We start from the raw sequence: 18,913 nt of genomic DNA, 5'->3' as shown, positions 1-18,913 counted from the left end.
ATTGCTAGATCTTGAGTAAGTTTAGAGACAAATCATAAAGCTGCACTTTCAGGCATTTGGTTGTCAGAACATTAGCTGTTTGAACCAAGCTAACCCATGTTGGAGCGGCATTATTAAATATCTGCTGCTGGCAAGAGAAACAGACAGACAGAAGAAAAATTTTGGACATTTTGAGAAAAGACTGAGTGAAAACCAGCATTCCTGTAACCACATACAGCTTCATTGTTGTTCCTTTCTGAGGAATGAGAAACTCCATGACACATTTGGTGTCATCGAGCAGCAGAAAAACCAGCAGCTGAAACTGAATGGACACATATAGAGATTAAATAATAGACTCTAATCTCATTAACTGTCCGATATGAGAACATGCGGCATTGACCTTAAACAGTTAAAGACACAAACAGTTATCCCAGCAGTAAAGAAAAAAGCAAAGGCTGCCGTGAAGTGACACATTAAACAAATATGTCAACTCCAGTGTTTTGTGAATGAGAAGCGCTCATTAAAATGTGTGCCAGCCTGTGCAATGCCAACGCATCCTGTTAAATTAGAGGGTGTCCCATCAGTGCTGAAAGTCCTTCGACTGTAGTCAGGAGACAGTGCTGAAGCAGGTATCAGGTTTACAACTACACCGCTTCTGCTTCCCATATATTTCACTTCATCTAAACAAATATACTGCACTTTCACGGGAAAACTCTTAAATGATGTGTAATCATTGTGTCTATCTGTGCTTTCCTGGAAGCCTCTGGTTTACAGAACTGGCAGCAACAGTTGGTAAAACCTCCAGCTAGGCAGGAGGTGAGAAGTGAATAGAAAATAACTACTCACAAAGCATTGGTGTGAATCCGGTCTGTGGTCGGGCGGATGAGTGAGCGGCATGAAAAGCCTGGTGAAATGAAGCCGGAGCATGAATGAGAGGAGGGGACAGAGGCAGAGCGTAAGAGCTACAAAAGGACGAAGGAAGGGAGCAGGCATGAGGTGAGATAGTCACACTGGAGAACAGCAAGTAGTTGGAGGAAACACAAGAAGAGTTTGATTATCGGGACAAAATAGTGAGAGTCAAGAAAGATCAATACGAAAAAGAAGCATTAAGACAGCTAGACATAATAATTAGTGATAATAATCATAACTCTATCTATATGCCCAGAAATCTCCTTCAAAAGTCAAACTGACAGAGAGAGTCAACAACTCATGTTTTTTTTTTTTTACAAGAGGATTCAAAAAAGAAAAGAAAAAAATCTAATTGAGAGTAGAGCTGGATTCCCATCAGTTCCATGACACCTTTTAACCTCACATCTCTCAGACATGGAGAGAGTGGAGCAGCTGTCAACCATCCAGCGATGTGGATCAAAGTATGAGTGGTTCCTGGTCTGCCTGCTGCTAATTTAATGGATGTGTCAGCAGCCAAACCGTTTGTTAACTCCGAGTCTAGACAGAGAATGTGATGTAGTACGTCTCTCAGTGAGCTATATTAAAAAAAAATGCAACAGCCGAGAAAGAAATACGTCACACTTGGAGGGTTTTAATGTGGGCTAGATGTATTTTATTTCAGTAAGTTCATTCTTGAGTTAAAAGGGAGAAGGAGAAGTAATTTGACAAAAGAAAACCTATTCGCAATTATTAGAAAATTGGGCAATAAAACATCTAAGAGTTCAAAATAATTTGAAGATTTCACTTGAAGTTTTCTAATAAAAACTTAAGTTAAAGGGGGAGAAGACCTACTTTGATATATAAGGATTATCTTTCACAGAGCCACACAAAGGCACTCATACTCTTACATTTTTAACATTTTGTCCAAAATCAGCCAGAAACCTGGATGTATAATTTGGGGTTTATAAGGAAAGTCTATAACCAGAGAAAACAAATGTTCTCTAAAGATTTCAGTAGTTACTTAAAGAACATCTGCCTCATGAAGACCGAGGGCTTCAGCAGGAATGGGGATGAGGTTTGTGGAAAGCACCTCTGTTTCAAGTTAACATAATCTGACCAACCTTGAGCAACGGACAAACGCTTTGGTTTAAAGATGTGCAAAGCTGGTCGAGACATAAAATGATGGTTCTACTAATTGTTGACACAGGGGACAGTTTGCAAGGTTCTTTAAAATCTCCTTTTAAAGATTCAGATAATGGTTAGGGATTTAGGGCCCTGCCAATTTAGACAGCGTATGCCTGGTGACCCAGAATCTCCTAAAACTGTGGCATACACTGAACTTTCTATGTATTTTTTCAATTTTGGGCATATACATAGAGTATTCATAACAGCCTAACTCATGCATAATGTGTGACATCAATATCAATTAAAGCTGCTCTCCTTAGGCGAACCAATGCGCCTGAGGGGAGCAGTTATGCGCCCAGAGTTGCCCGGTCTGCATAAAAAAGATATATTTGATCGCGGTATTAACCTGGCTGCTTTTCACCACCTGCCCCCCCCCCCAAAAAAATAAATAAAAAGATAGAAAGAAAGAAGGTTTGCAGTCGCAGCAGATTCGGCGTCATGTCTGCTAGAAAGTTTGTTGGTCGTGTCCATGAATGCAGGGAGGATCCATCAAACTCGACTTCATGGAATGAAGTCTGGAGGAGAACTGACGGTTTCTTCATATGAACCCTCTTTCATACCAAAACGCTGCCAATTTGCCCCTGAACATTAGTTGTATATCAGAAAAACGTTCAGCTGTTGTCTGGAACACGTCAAATACGTTGATATGCGTTGGAGATAAGTTCTTGATAAGTTACTCGTAAGTTATGCGCAAGTTACTCATAGGTTTTGGATAAGCTAGACACCACGACTTATAAGTAACTGAAACTTAATTCATGTCAACGATCAGATAACTTACCTGTAACTTATGGCCCACGTATGAGCATACGCTTCCATACGTTGGGAAATTGAGAACGCTCAATAGTTCTTGCCGTACTCGCCGTATGTCGACGTGTGCCAGCGTTTTTCAGCATACTTCCAGGTGCTCATAACTTATACAAAATGTAACCAAAACTTATCTAAGGTATGTCGGCTTTTTCGCCAGATTTTTCATATGTCAGGCATACGCTGGTCTAAATCATCAAAGTGTGACAGGGGCCTTAGGAATGTATGGGCCAATTACATCCAAGCTCAACCTAAACAGAACCAATCGGTTTTTCCACAGATGTTTGCCTAGCAGTGCAGTTTCCACGGCTGCCTCCACAGTTCTTCATTTCTGTGTGACCTCACTTTGTTAAACTGTCCGCCTTCTTTCCAATCAAAACAAACAGGAGTGATACTGACTGAAATGTTTAAAACAATTTGAAGACCAAGACAGCTGATGGATACCACCCTCTATGGTGTTTAGTCTCAGCGGCACCTTGGCCGATAATTTAGGTCCAACAGGAACTTTTCTGGATATCGGAGGTCATGTGCATGCAGATGTGACAGCAGTTGGCAGTTGACCTGCTCTGGTCTGTGTGGGCCCATCACCCTTACTGAAATCTGGACCAGATGGCTTTTACACAGCAGGAGCAGGGTCTATATATCACACCTAAAGTCAGGTCACAGTATTGGTGAAGGGGCTTACAATGCCATTGCTTGAAAAAACAAAACAAAAATGGCAACCCATGAAATGCTGAAAGTTTTTGCTATGGACAGTAATTATAAAGGTACTTTTCAAATAGTTCTATGGATACAGATGACAAAGAAAAGAACTGGGACACAGACTGTAGAGAAGCTGTTGAGTAAATTGGGAAAAATAGTAAACAGATAAAATGAAAAAAAAAAAAGAGAGAGAATTAAACCACAGTTGATGGCTTGGTGAAGTCAATCTTAAAGTTTGTCAGTAATTTGCCACCTTAACATACAGACACTTTACAGAAAAAAAATTCTGAGAAAGGGCTTAAAAAAACAAAAACAAAAAACAAGAGATAGTTTGCAGGCCTTGTGGTAACTGATGGTTTTGCTCTTCTGGGACCAGAATAAAGATCCATAAACATATATTCCAGTCTAATCACTCCATTTGGCTGTTAGACTGAGTGATGACTTAGAGTTTTCGTTACACCGCTCTGCACATGATGATTAACAGATGCCAAAGAGCTCTGCTAGCTGCAGAACGACCAGACAAGTATATATGGAAATTATGTTAAGTGCTTTGGAAAGATTTTTCAACCAAAAACCAGACCAAAACAGTAGTAAATACAAATGCAATGGAAGCAAGAAACAGAGCCATTGTAAGCAGCAATTAGGGCTGCCAGGCTGTAGGGTTAGGTGTCTAATAGATTTACAAATCAAGAAGTGGAGAATTTTGTAGATTTTCCTACAGTGAGTTATTTCTTACCAAATAACTCAATTAAGCATTCTTTGCCGTGTCCCCTTCATGGCTTGATGCAAACAATAAGGTGGATTTAAATGGCTTTTTTGTTGTCCTGATGCTTTTTTAGACGATGTATGATCAGTGGTTCCTCACCTGAGCCCAGGAATTCTGCAGTTTACTATAGGCTTCTGGGTTCTTGGTTGATTCTCTGATAAACATTCTTCTTGCATTAGGTGGGATTGCATGGGATTGTGTATATATACACACAAATCTTTCAGATTAAAGATGAAAAACCTTTGTCATCTAAAAATAAAATAAAGGAGGATTACCTAAGTACACTACAGGCTTTCTTCTTTTTTTTGTTTTTTTTTAGATTACATTATGCTTTTGTAATGTCAAACAATATCTCTTTAAATCCAGAACGTAAAAAAATATGCAACACTTTATGTTTTTTTTTTTTCTTTTTGACCTTCATCACTACCGAGGCAGGCGCTGTATTGATGAAAAGTCAACCAGAAAGAGCTAAGCTTTTGACATATTGGTGTTAGAACTTATCTTTAAGCTGCAGATGCATCAGTAGTTCCAAGTGTAAACCAAAGGCATTATAAGCAATGAGCTACAGATTCGTTCATTTGCGTGCATCTATATTAATGAAATAATTAACAGAAAGATCTATAGCATATGCTCACTATTTAATCGATTGCTCAGTTAATCAGTAGGATAGTTGACCGACGACTCAATCAACAAAAATATAATTAGCTGCAGCCCTAATGCCGTAATAATTTAGTTTTAAGAGTACAGTGCTCTGTTAGATGTCCAGCTTTAAACAATTCCACAGCTTGCCAAACATAATCACATGTACCAGAAACTGGATAACTGCCTAAATCTGACCTCTCTGATTATGTCCCTAAGCACTAAAGAAAACAGACAGGATCCAAACATGCATGCTTTATTTTTTCAGGGGCTATGCAACCTGTGTTTTCAGTCTTTAGTGAGTCAGCTGTTACAAACCATATGTTACCACAGAAAATGTAAGATTGCTTCTAGAAAAATCCCTGTGGTTAGGCACCATTATATATGACCAACCTGCCCATTACGGTTCATCCTCCTTCATTTGTGAATGTGAGCTTTTAGTGTTTGTGTGCAAGTCAGTTCTCCATGTAGGAATAGTTCCGTTTTCTGTGCTTTTACACACAAACACCACTGAATCTTTTTAACTTTGATTTCATCTCCACTCACGTGAGTGTGGGGGCGGTGAATAAATTATTAGGGTGATGGCAAGGAGACCTTCCAACCTCAAATAATAGTAAAACATGCACTCATTTTTTTAATTCGTCTCTCAAAAGCTTGATTATTTGAATGTATTCTTTTTCTTAAAATTTTTATTTATCAATAAATTTGTTGTTCTATTGATGAATGAGAGCAGTGTTGGGTGATATGGCCTCAAACTCTTATATTTTGTAGTACTGTTGTTATAAACTATAAAAACAAAGGAAGAGGATTAGGGCCACTGAAAATTTTTTAATTATTTCAGTTTAATATGAGGGAAAAAAGTCAGAATTCTAACTAAAATCTCAGAATTCTGAATTTTATCTCAAAATTCTGACTTTTTTCCTCCAAATTCTGACTCAAATCTCAGAATTCTGACTTTTTTCCTCAGAATTCTGACTTAATTCTCAAACTTCTAACTTTAATCTATTAATCTTGGATCTTAATGTGGATTAGCACCATGAAGGAAGAGATGTGGGAGCACTCAGCTTCATTGACAAAGATGTGAGTTGATTGGGAGGGCCAGTACCACATTGGTGGAAAATGACGGAATTAGGCGACTTTTTACATCCCCGAGGGATCACCAGTGATGCTATTTCATTAATGGAAGAGCAGAAGTTCATTAAAACAAGAGAGCTAGTTTAGTCTCTAAAACAGACATGGCTACAGCATGATGCCAACATGTTTGTTGGCTGTCAGAATTCAGCCAGAATTCTGAGATTAAAGACTGAAATACTGAAACACTGAAATAAAATAAAAATCAGTTCACTTTTTTAATTTTTTCAGTGGCCCTAATCCTCTTCCGTAAAAAACTCTTGCAGTCTTTCCTAGATATCTTTATATCTGTGACTGGATGCCACAGCAATCGTAGCCCAAAAGGTACAAAAACTGGTTTGAAAAAAATATAAAATTCAAAATATAACACATTAAGAAGTATGATTCATATACTAATAAATCACCAGATGTAGTAACCACATTTAATCATATTCTTCATATGTACAATAAAAGAGAAATATTAAGAATGAAAATCCACAATCCACCTGTTTTTTTATTTTTTATTTTTTATGTCTGATAAAGTATTTTTAGATGATAAATTGGAATTAACAAGAAACAATAAATGACACCATAAATGCTCTCCTCTAAATGAGAGCGATATCATATCTTTTTTTTTATTTTGCTGATAACAAAATAAAAAACTGAATAATATTTAAAGAAATGAAACTGATTTTAGGTTGTTTTAAATCTTTTGAGTTTCTGACTCTCCAAAAGTCTTGATTGAATGAAAATACCTTAAACCTCATTCTGCCAGCTGTATGGATCATTTCAAGCTGTACTGTAGATGTGCAAATAATATTTGAAGAAAAAGAAACAAAAAAGAATTTACCCCAATATATACTGATCACATTTTCCAATTGGTTAGAAGTTAAAGAGCTGCTTAAAACTTAATCAGGGCAGATGTTAATCTATGCAAAATGTTGACATTAGCCTGCAACATTACCAACTGCTCATTAACACATAATAATAATAAGCTAAATGTTGCTTTATTGAAGACTGTTGGATTAAATATATAAAGCTTTGCATTCCTCTAAGTTATTTTATTTTTATTCTTTTTTTTCTTTATTAAAATATACACGCCAACAATTCCAGTATTACAGAGAACAACATCTTTTATTCCCTGTGAAAACATTAAGAGCTTTTAGCATTTAAATTGCTTCTTCTATGAGAATATCCCAACAGGCTAGAGAGAGTTTGAGCGATGACAATGAAATGGAAGAATGCCACAGCAATCCATTTTTTTGGCCTGTTTAAGTCCCCAGTTACTGCTTTTCTTTTTCAGTTCTGCCAGCATTGAAGCTGCCTTTTGTTCTATCAGAGCTGCTCCGGGGTGGACACAGGACAGCAGGTTTTTCACATTTATTTAACAGGGAGAATAATCCTTAAAAAAAATAACAAAAACTTCAACAAAATAGAGTAGCAATTACAGAAAAAATCTATGGAAAAACTAAACAAATATATTTTTAACCCAGCTCCTAAATGTTCAGAAAACAATACTGTCTTTTGGTTAAAAAAGAAAAAGAAAAAAAAAGAAAAACCATTTCTATAACAAACCCTCAGACCATCTGCATGGTTATCACAGTAACCCAAAACAGCAGAATAGACAACTGTGGTTTGAAGCTCTGACAACAGAAAAGTCTTAAGCCTCCCTCTATTATTAGCCCTATCAGTTCCCGGCCTTCTGCAGCTTTTTAAATCTGCCCTTCTATTCCAGCTGCATGGCATGCAATTATTAACAGGATCAAAGCGTATGAAAGGGCTTCTGCGTCAGTGAGGTTGAGCTCGGGGAGCCCAGTGACAAAAAGTGATAATGGCAAAGCATTGGGTTGCTTTTCTTTTTTTGCTCTGAATGCAGTGTCACATGTGCGAAGTCTGAATTGTTAGATTTGGTTAGAAATCAAATGTTTGACGGACCTTTATTCCAGATCCTAAAACTATTAGGAAGTCAGTGAGATGAAGTTATATGGGAGAATTATCCTGCCATAATGCAAGAGCACATAATTTTAATTTGAGAAAAGAATTTCATCTTCTTGCACTCAAAACTTATAATGCTCACACTCAAAACATGCGCCCTCTCTCTCAAATATTTTCTCTTCTCTCTCAAATCTTTGTTTCTTGCAGATTTAATGCTTCTTGCACAGATATTTTCTCCTCTCGCTTGCCTCCTTCTCTTCGCTCACAAACCGCATTCTGTTCGAGTCTCAGATACGCTCGCAAACCCGTAGGCTATGGCACTTATAAGAGCGTCAGCTGAAACTGCTATTTACAGTAGTTTTGTGGCTCGATTCAGCAAAGTTCAGTACTTATGGATTACTACTTACTTTAGAGTCTTGCAGTCGACCCATTTTCAGACGTGACGTGATGTGAACAGAAAACTCCCGCCTCAGAGTTGCTCGTCAGAAAAAAAAAAAAAAAAGTTTGCTAGTCAGGGCAGATGCTAATTCTGCCTCCAGCAGAAATTACGTGACTTTTTATTGGTGATTCTTGAATCGCCCTTTATTATTTCCTGTATTTATTTTCCTGATTGTTATCGTTTTTCAGCTTCTTATTTTAATAGCTTTTAAATTAAAAAGCCATTTTATTGTCTGTAAGGTTTATCACAGGCACACTCAGTAGAGTTAGACAAGCACACCCTTTCTGAGGCTGTCGTTCTATTGGCTGGAAAGGTTGCTAGGTGACGATCCGACTGCAGTCTTAGAGAGAGCAAAAAAATCTGCAAGCAGAGCCTACGGGTTTGCGAGCGTATCTGAGACTCGAGCAGAGCACGGTTTGTGTGCGAAGAGAAGGAGGCAAGTGAGAGGAGAAAATATCTGTGCAGGAAGCATTAAATCTGAGAGAAGAAACAAAGATTTGAGAGAGAAGAGAAAATATTTGAGAGAGAGCGCATGTTTTGAGTGTGAGCATTATAAGTTTTGAGTGCAACAAGATTTAATTCTTTTCTCAAATTGAAATTATGTGCTCTTGCATTATGGCAGGATAATTCTCCCATAAAGTTACATGGAGTTTAGGAGTGTACAAAGAAAAGGATGGGGACCAAGCTGGATTCTGTCCTGAGGAAGCAGATATATTTTCCGTTATCGACTCTCTGCATGCTGAATGAAACACCAATACGACTAGCATCTACAATGCAGTGAAAAAGTCATAATACCTCCTGAAGGTTTGATTCCTTGACACACCTAAGTGCTAGATCCTCAAAAAAGTATTAATATCTAATATTTCTATTATGAATTAAAAAAATGCATGCATTTATTGTCATTTCTGTAGGTTGTTTGCAGCAACAACACCAAAACCTAAGGGTTAGAATGAGGATAGTGAAGAATTAATGATAAATAAAATGCAAAAGAAAAAAAAAAACATTACAGGAAGAACAGGATGTGGAGTAAGGGCAAAAGGACAGGAGTGAGTGAGAAACGGGAAATAATCCGAGGATCTAGCAGACAGCAATATAAACCGGTAAGTATATATACCAACGGAGAAGGGGAGCAAAGCTTTGGTTGCAGGTAAGTTAATCAGAAGATAATAAGAAACTATTGATGCACAGGGAAGGTAGAGAAGCTAAGGGTAGACACAGGGTTCCTACAGCATAAGGCAAGTTAAATTCAAGACTTTTTAATCCTCTGCAATGGCTTGTAAAACTATTTTTAATTGCTTTCCTCCACTATAACAGCACTACTTTTAACATACTTTGTAGATGGAAAAACTTTTCCTACTTTTTCATAGTTTATAAAAATATCCATGGTGATTCTAAATTATATTCCAGCTCCAACAGAAACATAGCTCAGCTTAAAGGAGACCTGATAACATAATTGCACTAACTTCTTGATGACATTATTAGTGCCATAATAGTAGTGTGGTCTGAAGCCATTTCCAGTTTAAAAAGTGAACCTTAAATGAGACCATCATGGATATAATTTCTCCAAATCAGAGGAATATATTATGTTACACAGCTATGAATAATTTGGAAGATTATAAAAGCCTTTCACGGGACATATAACCGGTGGGGAAAGTGATATAACATGAGCTCCTCATATGGCCATTTAAAATTGTTAGACTGCAGCAGAAAAAAATGGATGTTTTCCAACCCATTTACAGGCCAAAGGACAGCATTAGAATCAGAATGACCACACATCATCTTCAACATGATCTGTAGCCAGAGGAGGGCATTAAGTCATAAAATATTAAGCTGAGACAGATATATGATAGCCTAACCCGATCACTGAGCATAAATTGTTAAGAGTGATAAAATGGAGCTAAATTACTCAAAGAGCAAAACTCTGACTAATAATTTTAGGAATGCATGAAGTACATGAAGCCGGGCTCGAAAAGCATTATCTAACTGGGCAACCATGTTTGGCTCTTTTTAGAAAAACAAGGGCTGTGAGGAGTATGGTGGAAGTTTAAAAAAAGAAATAAGACTTTGAGGGTTTAAATAATCAAAAGTCAGGTATTAGAAATGTTCAGAATGTCACTGAACTTTTCCAGATGTTTTACACATGTTTCAAAAATATATCAATGGTAAATTTTTACTGTATTCAGACTTCTATCTCATTAGAAACATAGAAGCCAGATTACCTGGGTTCTAGATGGTTCTTAAGATAATAAACATTCCTTATTTATTTATTTTTTTATGCAAGCTGCCAATCAAGGCAGTTTACTGGTGCAAATCTGTCATTAAGTAAAAAATAAAACAACAAAGATCAGATGGAAAATCTACCAGTAGAAACATTGCGACTATAAGATTGTCGGGGTAAAACCTCCTGTACCAAATAAAAACATTTAAAATGGATGCCTTTTGAAAAGGTTGCTCAACTCTATTATTCTGATTTCTAAATAATTTGTTATTATTGAGAACCTTTATTATCTTAAGTTTAATGCAGAAACATAAGCGAGCCTGTAGTATTACCACTAGCTAAATGTAGCACCTTGATGCTTAATGGATGTGCTCTATTAGCAAACAACGCTTTAATCTCTATACGGGGCAGAGACAATGACTCCATTCTGAGACTTCAACTGAAATAAAACAAAATTAAAGACTTTTGCCTTAAGTCTTTAAATGAATAGAGAAAATGATAAAAGAAGAAAAACAGAACCTGTACATTTTTCCTGGTTAAAATAAAGACTAAATGGACAGTCGGAAATGTTCCCAGCTGTAAAGACATGCAAACCGAATAAAGGGTTCCGCCTTTTTTAAGGTATAAGCTGATTAAAACCGAAGTTGGAAAGTGCGCCCGTGGCTGACTGCATTTGGAATATCCAGCAGATAAATTCTATGAAGCCATATTAGTTTTTTCTAAAGGTAATATTACCATAAAAGTCTCCTACTGGCTCATGCCTGGTCAGACCTGCTGATAAACAAACAGCTAAAAGAATGCATTTATCTTTATCTTTAAGACAAGTTAGAGTAAAATGTGACACTGAGCAGAGAGATATGAATAAGGAAGTCTACAAAGTACTGTGTGTACAATAATTACTTCAAAAACCCAATGTTATGACAAGGTAAAACTGCCTTTGGCTGGTTCTTATTTCACATTTCACAGAAAGATCCTTACTGTCGCTCAAAAAAAAGTTTTTCCTCAGTAATATGTGAAAAATTCACTGGAAGCGGTTCCTTCATCTTGAACAGCTTTTAGCCGAAGGCACGTTTTGAGAGCAATGAATGCCAAACCCATAAACAACGGGTTCCCTATAAACAGCCTTCAGGAAAAGAAAAAAAGGGTTGACAGGAAAAAGGGAGAATGGGACTGTCATTATTAACTACAAGATGATGTCTCTGCGCTGTCTGCTCATATAGTCTTCCTTCTTTGGGCTGATTTCTGAATATGAACTAGAACTGCTAAAAATCCTCTGAAGTAGAAGGAAAAAGTCACAAGACAGAACAAGACAAAGAAGCCAGACAGCTTCTGCAATAATTGCAAATTAACAAAACCAAATTTTCAACTCAAACTGTCATATCTATTATGGTCACATTTAAAGGAATAGTACACCCAAAACATGATTAGCCTTCATTTTCTACTCACCCCCATGCTGAACAACACTCTGGAGTACTTTTTTGATATCTCAAATGCATCTGGAGATCTGGGAGGCTTCTTGCTGTCTGCTGACATTCAAATAATGGAGGTCTATGGTGCCCGAGACAGAAAGGTCCATAAAAGTCCACAAAAAACGTGTCAATATTCCTCCATACTGCTCGTCCAATGTATTCCAAGTGTCCTGAGTGGGTAGCATCCAGAATTTACTCGAAACAAAGTCATTTAGAAGGTTTTTAGAGCATAAACAGTAGTGTATAGGATTTCCTGAAAGCGCGTTCATGACGCTACGGAAACCGCAGCAGACCAAACCAGATGAAAGTGCGCATTCAGCTCGGCAAAGAACTCATGCTCTTCCTCAACACTGAAGTCCTCAGACATTTTTCTTTCGTTGTTTCTTTCTTTGCACAGGTAAACAGCACATTTCTTCTTCTACGCTTGCATTATTGGCAGAGCAGACGCTGAATGCACACTTTCATCTGGTTTGGTCTGCCGGCTTCCGTAGGCTCGTGAACGCGCATGTGCGCGCTTTCAGGAAATCCTATACACTACTGTTTATGCTCTAAAAACATTCTAAATGACTTTGTTTCGAGTAAATTCTGGATGCTACCCACTCAGGACACTTGGAATACATTGGACGAGCAGTATGGAGGAATATTGACACGTTTTTTGTGGACTTTTATGGACCTTTCTGTCTCGGGACACCATAGACCTCCATTATTTGAATGTCAGCAGACAGCAAGAAGCCTCCCAGATCTCCAGATGCATTTGAGATATCAAAAAAGTACTCCAGAGTGTTGTTCAGCATGGGGGTGAGTAGAAAATGAAGGCTAATCATGTTTTGGGTGTACTATTCCTTTAACAACAATAAAAACTGTGTAGCAGTGAATGCAAAAATGCCTCCACCCCTTCCGCATACAGTCTGCAAAACCTCTTCAAAATTGTAGGTGACCGCAGACAGGAGGCCTCTGATTGGTCAAATCTACATCCGCTCTACACTATGCGTATTTCCTGTTTGGTACCTTACCGGCTTTTTTTGTTGGTATGACCACCATTGCGGAAAACAACTCGTGAAGATGGACCAGCTAGAAGAGTGAGCTGCGCGAGAACGCTGGGACCCTTTTTCCACCTGGAACTCCGCTCTTTTTCACCCTCATGTTAATCCGTTGTCGCACAAACTTGCCCCCACTTCCTCACCGCCTCAGCCGTATCTAAACCCATAGGCAGTTCCTGATTTTCCCTCTTGCGTTGTGGCGTGGAATAAAATAGCACAGACCACGCTTCAATATTGGGCATAAATAAAAAAATATCTGTGATAAGCTCACTGCGACACACTGCAGGGATTATAACCAGCCCTTGAGGCATAGACTTTCTCACTCCAACTCTTAGGTGGCAGTAATGCACATAAGGTGGATTTGCCACCACAAAAAAGAGAAATGAGAGTTTCAGCTAAAGATGTGAGAACTTCTCCATACAAGAGCGTGAAAAAGTGAACTTAGGATAATAGAATGAAATAAAACCCTTCGAGTGAAAGATCTCCATGCTTGTTTTTGTGCAAATGAAAAAAGAAAATAAAGTTACAAAAAAAAAAGAAAATGAAAACAGCTTAGACTTTTGGCATTTGAGGTGGTCCTTAGAAAACATTTAGGGAATCTGAAAAATTTAGGCAGGAAGTGATCTTCTGAAAAGTTGGAGAAAGGTTCTTATGAATATATCTATATAATAGATACGATTTACTGACTTATAAACAATGGAAATAATATAGCTTTTTATTTCTTTTATAAAAACTCTTATTTTTGTGATTATATTGCAAACAGTAAGATTTTTCACAGGGAACCTAAAACCAACCAGTGTCGACACGACATGCATCTTTAGAACTGTTGTTGGTAATAAATCAATACATATAATGAAGTAGTTTGATAATTTTTTTTATTGAACACAATAATAGGATGGGAATAAAATCTGGGTCTTCTTTCTATTTTTTATTTTAGTTTTTTAAGCTAATAACCATCAAACCCCACTGCTTTTTAATAGAGCAAACTCACACACATTTGCAGGCTGCAGCGGTTCCAGAGTTACGCACAAACCCTCTGGGTAGCAAAAAGAAAATGTGCACCTTGGCTTTCTTGTGAAGTGCTGAGAAAATACCGACATATCCTGAGTCATCTTCTTGCATCTACTGTATGCCACCCCTGTGTGATTGTTTTAGAAAGAAAAGCTGTTTGATCCTTCCTCTATGCCAGAGGCCTTTCATTCAGGAAAAACAGATCAGATGAAATGTGCACAGTTTGTTGTAAAATAACCCAAGCTGAAGAAAGATGTTTGAAAATAATACTGCTAGGAATTAAAAGATGAATGCCACATACACTATATTGCCAAAAGTATTTGCTCACCCATCCAAATTATTGGAATCAGGTGTTCCAATCACTTCCATGGCCACAGGTGTATAAATTCAAGCACCTAGGCATGCAGACTGTTTTTACAAACATTTGTGAAAGAATGGGTCGCTCTCAGGAGCTCAGTGAATTCCAGCGTGGAACTGTGATAGGATGCCACCTGTGCAACAAATCCAGTCGTGAAATTTCCTCGCTCCTAAATATTCCACAGTCAACTGTCAGCTGTATTATAAGAAAATGGAAGTGTTTGGGAACGACAGCAACTCAGCCACGAAGTGGTAGGCCACGTAAACTGACGGAGCGGGGTCAGCGGATGCTGACGCGCATAGTGCGAAGAGGTCGCCAACTTTCTGCAGAGTCAATCACTACAGACCTCCAAACTTCATGTGGCCTTCAGATTAGCTCAAGAACAGTGCGCAGAGAGCTTCATGGAATGGGTTTCCATGGTCGAGCAGCTGCATCCAAGCCATACATCACCAAGTGCAATGCAAAGCGTCGGATGCGGTGGTGTAAAGCACGCCGCCACTGGACTCTAGAGCAGTGGAGACGCGTTCTCTGGAGTGACGAATCGCGCTTCTCCATCTGGCAATCTGATGGACGGGTCTGGGTTTGGCGGTTGCCAGGAGAACGGTACTTGTCTGACTGCATTGTGCCAAGTGTAAAGTTTGGTGGAGGGGGGATTATGGTGTGGGGTTGTTTTTCAGGAGCTGGGCTTGGCCCCTTAGTTCCAGTGAAAGGAACTCTGAATGCTTCAGCATACCAAGACATTTTGGACAATTCCATGCTCCCAACTTTGTGGGAACAGTTTGGAGCTGGCCCCTTCCTCTTCCAACATGACTGTGCACCAGTGCACAAAGCAAGGTCCATAAAGACATGGATGACAGAGTCTGGTGTGGATGAACTTGACTGGCCTGCACAGAGTCCTGACCTCAACCCGATAGAACACCTTTGGGATGAATTAGAGCGGAGACTGAGAGCCAGGCCTTCTCGTCCAACATCAGTGTGCAACCTCACAAATGCGCTTCTGGAAGAATGGTCAAAAATTCCCATAAACACACTCCTAAACCTTGTGGACAGCCTTCCCAGAAGAGTTGAAGCTGTTCTAGCTGCAAAGGGTGGACCGATGTCATATTGAACCCTATGGATTAGGAACGGGATGTCACTTAAGCTCATATGTGAGTCAAGGCAGGTGAGCAAATACTTTTGGCAATATAGTGTACATAATTTGCTTTCAGAATATTGTAGGAGAAAAGTAAATCTAGAAGTGAGAAAAAAATAAATAAAACCCTCCATCTTTTGTATACTTCAACACACTTACTCAGTCCCATAGATGTGATGTTTAAGACATTAAGACAGCGAGATGGTGAGGTCCATCAGCACTATGAGTCGTGCATAGAAATGAATTCATTAGAAGAGTGAACAGAAGCATTCCCTGCTGAGTTTTACAGCCTTGTGTTGCTCTTCTATTTTTAGGATGTCAGTCCTAAATTAGCCCTTTGAAGCCTACTCCGTAAAATACACCAGGAACCAAATACTGCTGGAAGTGAATTTCTTTACCGCTCATCATGAAAACAGGACCTTGAACATCAGCAGGGCTGTTAACTTTCAGAGCCAAAGGAAAGATTTTGGGTAAAGCTTAAGGCTATTAGATATGTCAAGCAATTTATAAATAAATGAAAAAAAACAAAAACAAAATGAAAGGTTTACAGGAAAATGTAATTTCTCATTTCCTCACACTGGTTGAATACATACTTTAAACCCTTGAGCCCGGTACCAGGCCCATCTGATATCTGCTCATGTTTATTTATTTATAGAAATGTCCAAAACATTCACGTGGCGTTTCATCCACATGCTTTTTGAAAAGTAATTTTTGTTTTATAGCTGTGTAAACAAATAAAATGAGATTTCAAGTTACACCTGACATGTCTGACTCTGCGGGAGTAATGCAACAGCAGGTTTTCATATTTAGCCACACCCCCTAATGGCGGGCATTATTGGGTTTTATAGTTTGGTAGCAGTACTTTCTTTAATCACATATGTAATTTCAGGTGGAGTTTGCTCCCAAGACCCTCTGGGCTTAAGGGGTTAATTAATATCTGTAAAAAAAAATTCTGAGTAATTAATGGAGATGGGCACCAAACATCGTATGGATCTAGTTTTGATGCCCAGTCCACCGATCGGACGATAAAGCCAATGAAAACAGATGATGCAGAATCCGTATTACCCATAGGGACACAGCTAACTGTGAGAGCAGCAGCTGTCACAATGACCAATCAGCTCAGTGCATCAACAGTGGCATTACATTAACATAATGAGAAGGGCACAAAATGAGCAGCATAATTAAACAGCTCCCAAATCTAGAAAGAGGACTTTGACAAACCGGTGTTATGCCAAGGTAGGTATCCCCCGAATAAATCATTCCTCCTACATAAAGAGAGCGGATCCTTTATGGGTTTAACTGATAAATGCATTGTGTTTTTTTTGTTTGTTTTTTTTTTACTCCACTGATTGAATTAAAGTAACTCTAATCTAGATCTGCCAGAGGTATGACTGATTCTTAACTTTATGAACAGTTTGGATTAGTTAATCTGGGATCCCTTTCCTACAAATCTCACCTGTACCTCGAGCAAGGGAAACTAATTCTATAGAGATACGTTTTTGCTCCACTGCTTCTTCCTCAGATTAAACACTGCTGTCACAATAAGATCTTTGTGAAAAAGTCATGTGGGGAAATCCCAACCCAGACTTCCAGATACAACTTTTTCATTTCCAGTGATTTGATTGATGCCAATATTCTCCCCAAATATCAGCACGAAACATCCTGTAGGGTGCGATATCCGAAATTGCTTGATTAAGTAACATTACTCAAACAAGGAACAGTAGTTTACAACAACTGGTATAAGAACAACCAACATTTATGTTACCTAAATTTTAATCGGAAGCAGAGGTATATCCAGCTATTTGGAAGAAAATATTACAAATATGGGCTGCTCAGTGGCCCAGTGGGTAGCACAAAAGCATGACTGTTAGGTTAATTGGCTTCTCTAAATTCATCTTAGGTGTGAGTGTGTGTGTGAATGGTTGTTTGTCCTGTTTGTCTCTGTGTTGCCCTGCGATGGACTGGCGACCTGTCCAGGGTGGACCCCACCTCTCACCGAGAGATAGGCACCAGCATCCCTTGCGACCCCAGCTGGGATTAAGCGTGTTTGAAAATGAATGGATGGATGTTACGAATATGTTAATCAAATGATCAAACAGAATCTACCATAACTCATAAACTATGCACATTAGGGGACCCTTTTACTAATGACACTCAACTACTATCTTGTTAACAAATGACCAAACACATCATCTAAAAAAAAAAAAAAAATGAATACAATTCTCCATATTAAATTAGCTCTTTGGTCGTTTTCTGAAACTTCACAGCAAAATATAATCGAATTGAATCGGATGCTGTTTGATTAGCACTCCAAAAGCTTCAGGAAACAGACTTCACTGCTCTCTGGAGAAGCTTTCACATCAATGCCAGCCTGCTGTAAAATATTTCAACTCCATCAGCCACACATTCCATCAACAGCTGAGCTTGTGAGAAACGTGCAGCAACAGGACATCACAACGCTGCCAGAACCGCAGATTTGGGGATAAAGGCCTTAAGAGCAATATCGTGTTACAACATGACAGGTTTTGGGCATTTATCATAATGAAGCAGCTGACTGGCGTGAATTTCCCCCTTTGCATTTTTTTGATGACTGAAAAAGCTCTGCACAGCATCATGTTGCCACACAGCACCTGACGCACACACTTTGATTTTCGTTTAACTTAAAGTTTAAATTCATCTTAGGACAAATTTTTGCATTGATCAAATAAGAAAAATGAGGCTGTGTAAACAACAGGACTTTTCACTAAACTAATTTATACAGAAAAAAAAAACAAAACAGGAAGCTTCAACATTCAGAATATCACAGAAACCAGTGAGACCTAAAATGTCATTAATGTAGACATTTTGCATGTCCCTTTATGAAATAGCTTCCTTATGAATACAGCTTTTATATTTCACAGAGTTATACTGTGAAGAAAAAAAATTCATGATCACAAGAGAACCTATTTAAAAGTCTGATCTTAAATGAAACTAAATATAGTTTCTCTAAATATAGCTTAAGCATAACAGTTCATAGAGGGTTCGCAATTTTAAAATCAGCCACAAATAGATGAATAAATAAATAAAACCCTGACAGAATAAAAAAAAAAAGGAAATACATTTTCTAGTTGATTTTGAACCCAATCCTGCCCCACTTTTCAACCTGAAAATAGTTCCCCCTCCACTCCCTTCCCTGAAAATCTAATTTTATTTTGGTCATTTGGCACCCGAAGAAGGATCTGGCTCTGCAGGTCCTCTG

General features: G+C 38.3%; 1 protein-coding gene across 5 annotated transcripts in view; it reads right to left on the bottom strand.

Moving 5' to 3' along the window:
- The window catches only part of peak1 (pseudopodium-enriched atypical kinase 1), a 126,135-nt gene that overhangs the window by 70,893 nt on the left and 36,329 nt on the right, over window positions 1-18,913 (bottom strand). The window contains exon 1 of one of the 5 annotated variants that reach the window (XM_038285204.1): window positions 826-847. The exons of the other annotated variants lie outside the window; for them this stretch is intronic. The gene's annotated coding sequence lies outside the window, so the exon portion shown is untranslated. Of the gene's footprint in view, window positions 1-825; window positions 848-18,913 lie in introns of those variants that run through there. 5 annotated transcript variants of the gene reach the window in all.

The sequence above is a fragment of the Cyprinodon tularosa genome, unplaced genomic scaffold (genome assembly GCF_016077235.1).
Source record: "Cyprinodon tularosa strain WSP-4 unplaced genomic scaffold, ASM1607723v1 ctg208, whole genome shotgun sequence".
Lineage (NCBI taxonomy): Eukaryota > Metazoa > Chordata > Actinopteri > Cyprinodontiformes > Cyprinodontidae > Cyprinodon > Cyprinodon tularosa.
The sequence above is the reverse complement of the archived record's forward strand: the minus strand, read 5'-3'. Positions and strand labels throughout refer to the sequence as shown.